Consider the following 10994-nt stretch of genomic DNA (forward strand, 5'->3'; position numbering starts at 1 on the left):
GAAGTTTGCCCTCTGAGTAAAGGTGGAAAATAATAGTTGCAGCTGCTTTTATTCTTTACTTGATCACCAATAGAAAAGGGTAAAAAATCATTAAATAATATAACTGTTAAAAGTAGTATAAAACATGCAAACAAAGACCTCAACAGTTTCATCATCTCTCCATTACTATCCTTATAGCAATTATTCATTTGATTGCTACAAGTCAATTTTTGCTGAGGCAAGCCAATCTATGTGAATGTAAGAATACAAACAGACCTTTGTTCTGCAAAATATCAACATAAATTACCCAAATTGATGCCTTCCAGTTGTGGTGAAATTGCAATTCCTGGAAATACCAGCCAATGCAACCACTGGACATGCTGACTGCCAATTTGGGAGTAGCTAGAGGGCACCAGGTTGATGACTTCTACTTTATCACAAGAAGCAGTAGCATCACTTTGCCCACAGTCCATTTTATTGGTAATTGGGAAAATATGTTCCTTATTTAATTTAAAAATAGCTATCAAGTGCCCATGGAGCAAGATGAGTCCTACAATAAAGTCACAGGATTCAGCCTCAGAGTGGTAACATCTCTTTATATCTCCTTCAGGATCACATCAGAGAAAAGCCTTTGTGTTATGGAAATAAGGCACTCATTCGGCATGTGAGGGAGTGTGCATGTGTGAAAAGTCCACCTGGGTTGTAGGTAATCTTTAGCTTGCCTGTGTGTCTCCTCCCCATCTTATTTATTTGGCTCATAGTTACAACTCTTTGACATCAACTGTATTATAAAAGTTTACTCTATGGTGTTGTGTATATGCATGTGTGCATGCACCTTCAACTCAATCTTGATTCTCAACAGCTGCTTAGAATAGTCTCTGCAGCTCTCTTGGCAAGAAGTGGGTTGCCACTGCAAGCTTCCTAGAGCTGAGGGAAAGTGACTGGCCCGAAGTCACTCAGGTGCCTTTGTGCTTGGCAGGATTAGAATTCATGCTCTCCTCATTTCTAGCTTTGTACCTTACAGTAACTACTACACCAATCTGACTTTTTGCTGTAGTTGCCCAACCGTGTTATAGTAAAATTATGTATCTGGTTCACAAGTCTTTCCATTGTGAACCATCTTTATTCTGAAGGGGCATACCCAAGAAGAAAAACAGTTACAACTCAAAGAGGAAATGAATGTTACCAAAACAATAAAATCATGGATCATATCTAAATTTAAATCCAGAAGAAAAGCCTTTTTTGCCATGGCTCCTGCCCTTTGAACATATATAAAGAGATAAAAAATTATATAACATCCACCAACTTGGAATTAAATTTCAGTGAGCCCAATAAGGATTTGTTTTCATATTAGTTCTGAATGAATGAACCTTTATTGTTAAAGTACAACCATGTATACATTGAGATTGGCTGAGCCTCCCTTCGTGCCCCCACCCCCAACTCACAGTGACAACAAACCATCTTATTACACCATTTGAGCTAACTGCACAACACACCAGCCTCACAAGTCTACCATGCATAAAGTTTATAAAATTATTTCCCGTTCAAGAGCCTAACAGCCCATGGATAAAAGCTGTTCTTCAGCCTATTGGTGCGGCTGGCTATACTCCTATAACTCCTACCTGATGGTAGGAGAGTAAAGAGATACCGACCAGGGTGCGAGTTGTCCCTGAGAATTTTCCTCACTCTTCCAAGGCAGTGAGCCCTGGCGATGTCATCGTGTCAGGGGACATACCACAATGTCTTGTGCTGTGCTCACCACCCTCTGTAATACTTTCCTATCTGCGGCTGTCAGACCAGCATACCAAACCACAATACAGTACGAGAGGACGCTCTCTATAGTAGACCTGTAAAAGAGGGTCATTAGCCGTTGTTCTACCCTGTTCTTCCGCAAGACCCTGAGGAAGTGGAGTCTCTGTTGGGCCTTTCTGGCCACCTGGGTTGTATTAACTTTCCAGGTAAGATCTTCACAGAGGTAGACTCCCAGAAATTTAAAGGAGGAAACTCTCTCCACACAGCACCCCCCCCATGTAAAGTGGGGCAGGTTCCTCCTTTTTCCTCCGGAAGTCTAGCACCATCTCTTTCGTCTTGCCGATGTTCAGGTGCAAGTTGTTGTTGAAACACCATATGGATAGTTTTTGTACCTCCCCCCTGTATGCTGTCTCATCCCCACCTGTAATAAGACCCACTACGGTAGTATCATCTGCAAACTTAATTATCACAGTAGATGGGTCAGATGATACAAAATCATATGTGTACAATGAGTACAGGTAGGGGCTAAGCACGCAGACCTGTGGCGAGCCGGTGCAAAGCTTCAGGGGGGTGGATAAAGCAGACCTGACCCTCACTGTTTGTAACCGGTCCCTGAGAAAGTCTTGAATCCAATCGCAGATGGAGGGGGAAAATTTCAAGTCAGTCAGCTTTTCAATGAGAGTGCTCAGCAAAATGGTGTTGAAAGCCTGCAATATATAACAAAATTATACTAATTTTCCAGAAATTTCATAAATATAGCCATATTAATGGGACACAGTCTAAATCAGTATTTTTCAACATTGGCAACTTTAAGATGGATGGACTTCAACTCCTTAAATTCCCTTCCCAGCATGGTTGGCTGGGTAATTCTGAAACTTGAAGTTCTCCCATCTTAAAGTTGTCATATTTGAAAATGCTGGTTATGTGCTGCTCAGCCAAATCTTGAATATTGAAAAGATATTCAAATTTTAATCAAGTCACAGAATATATTATCTCATCTATAGTCACTCATCTTGTATTATTTCAAAACTCATGCCATACTCCCTACTTTTGTATATGCCTTATTTTTCAAAATGAGACAAGCCATGTTAAAAAAGAATGCACATAAAGAGTGGAGCTACATAAGCAAAATACAGAATAAAAGTGGGTGAGTGAGTGGACATAGACAAAAAAATCTCCCAAAAAATAGTGATATGTAAACCTTTTGAGAAAATAGCTAGGTCTATGGTGACTGATCTAAAAAAAATACTTGAATTTATGTTTCACAAAGAACACATTAAAAAAAGAAGGTAGACAGTAGATTCCAGCTGTTCTCCTTCAATGTTGACTGTTTATAAATTTTCTTTTAAAAAAAGTTTGCAATGACATTCACACAAAAAAAAATACAAAGAAAATTCACCAGTGAAGCCTTTTGACCTCTGCTGTTCTCTACCATTTTGCTCTTCCCTACTTAGTTTCGGCAGGGAAAAGAACAAATGTGCTGTTTAAAAAGAGAACTCTGGTAGAGTCTCAATACAAAACCAAAACCATCAGCATCTGCATTAGCAGCCAACAGATGTGCACAGCTTACATTGCTGGCCCTTCAGCTTTCTTGCTGTTGGAAATATGCCCCACTGACAAATTAGAGAAATGTAGATCAAGGGATCTATATCCTATGCCACTCAACTGATCAAATCATAGATTCCGTTATACAACTCTACTCTCCTTTGGACACAAGGAGGAAAGTGGTGTCTACAGCTGAGCCTATTTGAGGCTGCATCTCTGTACAGCAACTTTGACTAACAGATAACATCAAAACTTTTGTCCTGTCAGCATTCATCCCTTCTCCTGTACCAGGGAAGACCGGGAAAGCCAAATGTTTTTCAAATTCCAAAAGGACAAAATTCATAAGTCACTCCAACACCCTGAAGCACCCGTCAACCCACTTCAAACTCCTCCAAAGCTACTGGTGTGCAAAACTTTGCTGGCATTGCGGACTTCTTCAGCAGGCCCATCCACTGACTAATTGAAAAACCCTCCTTTAAAAAAAGAATCCACATGATCCCACCCAAGATGTGTTTTTCTAACAAAGGGCCCACTATAGCACCTAGAATCAATTGGATAAAACTGGGCATTTCACACTGAAGGCCCAAGCCACGTCCCCCAAATGTAGGCCCATTTCGCATTTGTTGTTGAGGTATGTGGAACACAATAGAGGAGGAATACCCAAGGCAAGCAGGGCCCTATAGAGAACTTCACACGGTAGTGCCTGTAATGTGCCTCTCGAACGGTCATAGATTTTCCGCTGGATCCAGCCTGGGCATCACGCACAAGAGAGAGAGCTGTTTATAAAAAGATACTTCATGTGGCGCTTAAACCGAGGAGAGAGAAGACGACAAGCTTGTGAAATCACTCTCAATTATGTCAGTTCAATATCTCCACTCCAATCAAGATCCTACTGGTCTCCTCATCTGGTTTTTAAGAGCAGTGTTCCTAGCAGTAATTCTTCAGATTTTTCATAGAAGGATGATCTACAGGTGGAAAAAAGGGGTGTGAGGTGGGGAGTTGGTAATATAGTTCTCCAGAAGAAGCAAGAAGTCTTAGGGCTTCAAAATACTTGTGAAAATCAGCTCTCCCTCCCTCCAGGACACACAGCACACTCCCAAGGGCTTGCTTATTTTTGCTCCCAAGTAAAAATGCAAACCTGTCCTTCATTTGGGAGAAAACTACTGGCATAACATGTGCCATCCCCATTGTCTCTGTTTTGGCTTGCCACCAAGTGGCGGTTGTCCTGATTTTATATGTGAAGGCAAAGTGTCAGGCAAAGCTGTTGGTTTTGCTGTCTTCCCACATTATGAATGTCACCAGCCAGCCGGAAACCATCTGTCACCAATTACAACAGTGATGTAGGTACAGGAAGGGGGCCTGGGGAGGTGGTCAGTTTTGACAGGCGGGTCATCTGGCCCACTTTATTGAGCACGCTAAACGGGAGCATGCATCGGTTGAGACGGAGCTGAGTGATAAGGCAGGCGAGTCCGCTGTCTCAAAACCTTGGCAGCCCCCCTTCCTTCCGCCTGTCAAACAGCTGTTGGCTCTCTCAAACCTAGCAAGTTGCCTGATTTAATGTGAAGCTCCCCAAGCTGTTTGGTGAACATTTTTTTGAGAGGTCCGGCTATGCAGCTGATTGCAGAGGGGGGCCATCAGTGATACAAAGCTAATATTATCCTGTTACCAAGCAATCCAAGGTTGCTCCTCTTTTTCATCCTTCCAACAGGTCTACTTAGCTCCCACATTTCTTTCTGCCTGGACTAGATTGTAGTCTTCTCTTAGTTAGTTGGTTAACAGATTGAAACGGAATCCAGACAAGTCTGTAGGATTTTGACTGTGGTTTGTTCTCCAAGCATGTTTTAATATAATTCCTGAACGCTTCATTACCAAACTACGTAACATCATAAGCAAGATTTTCTGTCCTATTCTCCTTAGCTCATAAGCGTATTGTGTGCCAGTGTGGTCAGTTGTTTGAAGCTAAATTTGAATTCTGAGCAGCTGATTGGTTCTCTTGTTGATTGGCACTTCGAATGGTCTGGTTTCTTACATATTAATATGTTGGATCTAAATCAATATGTTTGCTAATTGCTCCTTTGACAGAAAATCAGGTCTCAATAATTTTACGCACATAAAACTTTGAAATAATAGGAAATATTTGTAGCTTGGGTTTTAGATTTTGGCTGTGGTTTGTTATCCAAGCTTGTTGAGAATAGGATAAGAAAATCCTGCTGATGATGTTACCTAGTTTGGTAACGAAACGTTCAGGAATTATATTAAAACAAGCTTGGAGAACAAACCACAGCCAAAATCTAAAACCCAAGTTACAAATATCTCCTATTATTTCAAAGTCTGTAATAGTTGGGGAGTCAGTTTGAGGGGCAATAGTTTTTTTATCTCTGGCAACAGGATTTTCTGTGACACCCAAGAAACGTGTAAAAGAAACGCATATATACGTACATGTATTTAAATATAAATAAAGTTGATAACAGAAAAGTTCCTGACCAAATTGAACCCCAAGTATGTGCTGGACAGGTTCATTTCTCATGTTTAGCTGTGTTTAACTATGGATAAGCTACAATAGTAAGCCAATACATCTGTTTAACCTAGTTATAATCTTAAGTTTTATAATGCTTAGTTTTCTACAATGTATAGATCCAACCAATATTCCTCAGTACTACACTATAGATGAACCAGTAATTTCAATGCTCTTCCCAAAGCTGTGCAAACCTTAGCTTGGAGCTCCTGTTATTTTTAATCTATCACCCCCTCCACACCCTCTCTGTTCTCCGTATTATTCTTCAAATAGTCCTCCTTCCCAAAAAGCAGCCTTCACTAATAAATGTTTTGCATTAGCATTTGCCTGCCTCCTAAAGCCAGTTTTCATTCAAATAGCTAGAGAATCCTGCAAAAGGATGATTTATTATTAAAAAAATTCACTGAATTTTGGCATGATTGTCATTTACATTGTTATTGGTTGGTGTCAGGAGTTTTTTGGGGTCCCTTTGAGTCAATTTTTTTACTCCTGGCAACTGCCTGCAGTTTTCTCAGCAACATTTCAGAAGTGCTTTGCCGTTGCCTCCTTCCCATGGCTGAAAAAGAACAACTGACTCACGGTCACCCAGTGAGCTTTGCTGACTAAGGCTGGACTAGAATTCACAGTCTCCCACTTTCTAGCCTGGAATCTTAAATGCTACACCAAACTATTGCAATTTCTTAGAGTGCATTCTAATAACAATGGATGTGTGTTTTGAGATAAGCAAGAGACAGAGGGGGGAAGGAAATAAGTTACATATTTAACATTATTCACTGTACCTCTCCATACTTTTCTAAGCAACCTTGTTTTCAAAATGTCCATACATTAATTTATGCATTGCCTTTTCGTCTTGCCAGTCTCTTTTATGCCACCACAACCTTCTTAGTTTTCTCCTCCTTGATTCATTCATTCTTCTTTTATGCATCTGTTCTTAGGCTCTTTAGCATCAGCCATCAACAGAAAAGGAAGAATCAGTCAAGAAATGGGCAGATTAGTGCTTGGCAGAGTAGCCATGAAGACATTGGAAAAGATAGGATGGTTGCGATTGGTGTGAGTTCAAGTAATGCGATACAGGTAATCCTCAATTTAGGTCCAGTTGCTTAGCAACTGTTGAAAGTTACAACAGACCCCCCCCCCCAAAAAAAACCTAATCACGACCTGGTTCTAAAGTTCTGACGGTTGCCCACTCCACCCCCTGTAGTCACATGATCACATTTTGGGTGCTCAGCAACTGATCCATGTTTTTGCAGCGTCCCGCAGTCAGGTAACTATGATTTATGACTTTTTTTGCTGGACACCAATGTTTACTTCTAGTTTCCAGCAAAAACCACCCATAGCGAACAATGGGTTCACTTAACAATCACAGTGCTCACTTAATGACCACCACAAAACAGGTTATAAAATTGGTCACTTGATGACCCATTTTATGACCATCACAACTTATTGCCAGGCCCAATTATGGTCATAGGTTGAGTACCTGTATTTGATTTAATGTGAATTGTAAATTGAAACCAGGTTGCATTTAACGCAACCCCAAATTCAGTTAATGCAAGGCTAGCAAGTGCACAATTGAGGCTAGAGCATCCACAGTTGCTGTTGGAGTTTTTACACATTGCTGATCTTCAGGTGTACAAAATAGAGAAAAGATAGACTTCATCCGACAAAAACAGTACAGGTTTTTTTTTTAAAAAATAGGCTTATTATTATTATTACATTGGAGCAAAAATTTGATGTAATTGAACAACATGAACGTGGTCATAGCAACACTAAAATAGGATGAGACGTTGGAATGCCTGAATCTATGATAGATTTTATTTATTTTGCTTTTTATAACTACACTGTGACTTTGTAAACCATAAATTTAAATATATTCCTTTTATCCTCCACTCTAATATTTTATTCATATGTGTATAAACATTTTTGTTTAAGATTTTTCATTGCCTATTTATGTCAAGCTGGAACTAATTATCATATTTTCCATAGAAGTGTCACTTGGTCATAGTACGAATTTGAAACCATTTCATGGGATTAATTATCTACACTTACCAAGACCTACCCTGGAAAAGTGTTGACACTTGAACTTTAAGTGTTGGACAAGACACCTGAGAATACTATGGTAAAAAAAACCAAACCTAGATTATTGAACAAATCAACCCAGAATTTTCACTAGAAGCAGAAATGAGCAGGTTCAAATTATTCTACCCTTACATGAAGATTAAGTTCACAAGAAAAAGCTCTAATGCTGGGAAAGGTGGAAGAAGAAGAGAAGCAGAACAAGGTGGATGGACTCAGTTACGGTGCTGATGAGTGCATTATTAGAAGATCTGAAAGACCAGGTAAAGGATAGATTGTTATGGAGAAAATCTATGTGATTAAGAGTCAAAAAAGCCTCATTGGTACAATACTTAATCTGTTCTGTAATTCAGTCCTTGCTCCTTCTCTTTATTTGACCAAACAACCACAACCTACCTTTTTTCATACTGGTCCTTCACTTTTGTATTCCACCCACATTAACTCAGCATCCATTCATTCTTGAGCCTATTTCTTACCCCACGCACATCTTAAATTCCCATTCCCACTGTATTCAACATACTGTTATATTTCTCCAACTTTTATTTCTTTATAACAAGGGGGGGGGGGCAGAAGGATACTTTATTTATAGTCATTTTCACTTTTTTCTATAAATATTCTTTCTGTGTACTACCCACTATCTTTCCACCAGCATTTGCATCTCAAAAGTTCTCCATTCATTTCCCCATCTTTAGTAAAGACTCTCCCAAGTTACATAAATTATCACATAAATCACTGAGTAGCAGTAATTGGGACCAGGATTTCCATAGTAAGCAAGGCAATTGTAAAACATGAAATCACAAAACCAAGTTGCTCAATTTGATGGCTGTTCTAGCAGCCTCTGGTTACCAACATGAAGTGAATCACTGCTGGTCATTAAGCAGGAACCTCAGGTAAATGCAACTTCTGACTTTCTGTTGGCTTCCCCATTGACATTGCTTGTGGGTACCAGGAGAAAAGGTGGCAAATTGGAATTGTGAGCTTGAGATGCTTCAATGGTCAGAAGGACAGTTGCCAAATGCTTGGGTGACAGTCATGTGACTGAAGGAGAACTGCAATGGCCAGAAACTCAAGTACTGGTCATAAGTATCATTCATGTGGCATTGTCATAAGTTTGAACAATCACGGAATGAGTGAGTGTTAAATGAGGACCACCTGCACTTATTTTTTCATCATTTATAACTTGCAATCATTCACTCCATTTTCTTTATCAAACCTATCTGCCTTGATGTTTGAAATATTTAGTTTCAAATCTATTCAACATTTTCTGCAAATCATTGGGGTTCTCGATCAATGGCAGAATATCATCTACATTTAAAAGCACCTGCCCATGCATATTTGCAACATTATATCTTTAAACGTCACTCTATGCATTCATTGACAAAATATATGAAATAATTATGGTATGATGGCGTATCCTTTTTTAATGTCATCTTTGTGTTGAATCATTTACAAATTATTTCATTTATTCTCGTGCATGTTTGACTTTCACCAATGGCCTGCTCACCAACTTCAAAACCACCCTTCAACTTTATATTCACTCAAATATTCCTTAATTCAATCTATTCACTTTCTCATACTCTTTAAATCAACAAACTTACAAAACATCTTTTTTCTGACATTTCTCATGACAGTTGAAGAGCAAAAATTTGGATTGCACATCACCTGCCTGATATACATGGCACTGCTCTTCCTTTTCACCTCTTGTACCTTTCTGTCACTTTCTGAGGCAATTAACAAAATCTCCCATGTAGTTTTTGTATTTGCTCCTATCACTTTTTTTTGGTTAAACGAATACTAATGACATTCTTACAATCGTCAGGCACAAATGCAGTCTTTCCACATATGTGAGATATGATACACCTTCTCTATTAATAAAACACAACCATATTTTAACATTTCTCCACTTGCAGTACGCCTGCAGCCAACATTTATGTAGTATCTAAGACATCTTTATCCCTTTTTACTTGGATACTAATATTTATTTGTTTCTATCCCATTGCTTGACAGATCGCTTTCTTTCACGTACCAATGTTTAAATTCTCCCTCCAGGCCTTCTTAGCTTCAGTCACATCCCAGATCACGTCATCGCTTTTATTTTTCATTCCATTCAGTCTGTTGAAAGCTTCTTGTTTAGCCCACTTCACTCACTTTTAGAACAGTTTTTCACTTCATCACTTGATTTTTCACTCTCTCTAAGGTACTGTGCACTGCAGAAGGACACACCCAGGGAAGTCACTTTATCAACCTCAGAGAAATAATGGAGAACAAAACATGGCATTTTGCTATATAGAGGTGTACCTTGTTAATTATGTATCCTCATGGCTGCTGGTTTTGCCTTTGGATCTCTTAGCTCCTCTGGAATTCTGGAGCCTTTTCACTCTTGTAATGCTTTGGTCGCCTTTCTCCTCCTTGAGAATACTTAAAAGGTGTCCTTAAAATCTATCCTCACCTTTTAATGTTGAAAGAAATTCTCCCTTTCCAGTGAAAGGAACACTGATTTAACACCCTTGGTAACTTCTCACAGCAAACATAGGTGTTTCTTTTTTCTTTGCAGATTTTCAAAGAGCAGTCTTCCCAACTGTGCATGAAGCGTGTCAAAATAAATAAATGGTCAATCTTCCAAGCTTGAGTGATAACTGTAAGGCTATGAAGGACAATTTCCTATTTCCTGCCAGTGAGCTACCCTATCAAAGGTGAAGATGAAAGGTTCATCAAGAAAAAGAAGAGTACATAGCTTTCTCACCTCACATTCTTTCCCAGAGTGACAGAATAAAAAACAAAAACCTCGTAACACAAAACTGCTATGAAGGGAATAATAAAGATGCTGAAATTGTACAGGATTGGCAATTGTGTCATAAAAACTTAGCCATTTTGACAAAAGTCTTCAGGATAATGTAAGCCTCTGTCAATATTTCACGGTCAGGGAAAGGAGAAGTATAGCCCTGCAATAACTGGAAGGACCCGAAGGCTTTCCCACTTGGATTAATAAATGGAAGAAAGTAGCCCTTTGGTATTTAAAACCAAAACCAAACAAAAACAAAAAACTTCTCTTATTAATCATAACAAACTGCCAAACTCCATTTGCTCACTCCTCATCTTAAACTAACTAGCATGGCAATGTAGTAATGTC

The 10994-nt window shown here is 39.2% G+C and overlaps 2 long non-coding RNA genes across 4 annotated transcripts; one reads left to right on the top strand and one right to left on the bottom strand.

Moving 5' to 3' along the window:
* Positions 1 to 1375: 1375 nt before the first annotated feature.
* Positions 1376 to 10429, bottom strand: LOC308663347. Of its 3 annotated transcripts, none has more exons than XR_014025368.1 (4): positions 9891 to 10429; positions 6571 to 6729; positions 3937 to 4241; positions 1376 to 2438 (listed from the first exon to the last, which is right to left on the bottom strand). It is a non-coding gene; the product is annotated as an uncharacterized lncRNA (long non-coding RNA). The 3 variants fall into 3 exon arrangements; XR_014025370.1 differs by having other exon boundaries at positions 1376 to 4241; positions 9891 to 10071; positions 10163 to 10241; XR_014025369.1 differs by having other exon boundaries at positions 1376 to 4241.
* LOC308663348 lies at positions 7777 to 10699 on the top strand. Its single transcript, XR_014025371.1, has 2 exons — positions 7777 to 8127; positions 10419 to 10699. It is a non-coding gene; the product is annotated as an uncharacterized lncRNA (long non-coding RNA).
* The last annotated feature ends 295 nt before the right edge of the window (positions 10700 to 10994 follow it).

This window comes from Vipera berus (genome assembly GCF_964194415.1).
Source record: "Vipera berus genome assembly, chromosome: 2".
Lineage (NCBI taxonomy): Eukaryota > Metazoa > Chordata > Lepidosauria > Squamata > Viperidae > Vipera > Vipera berus.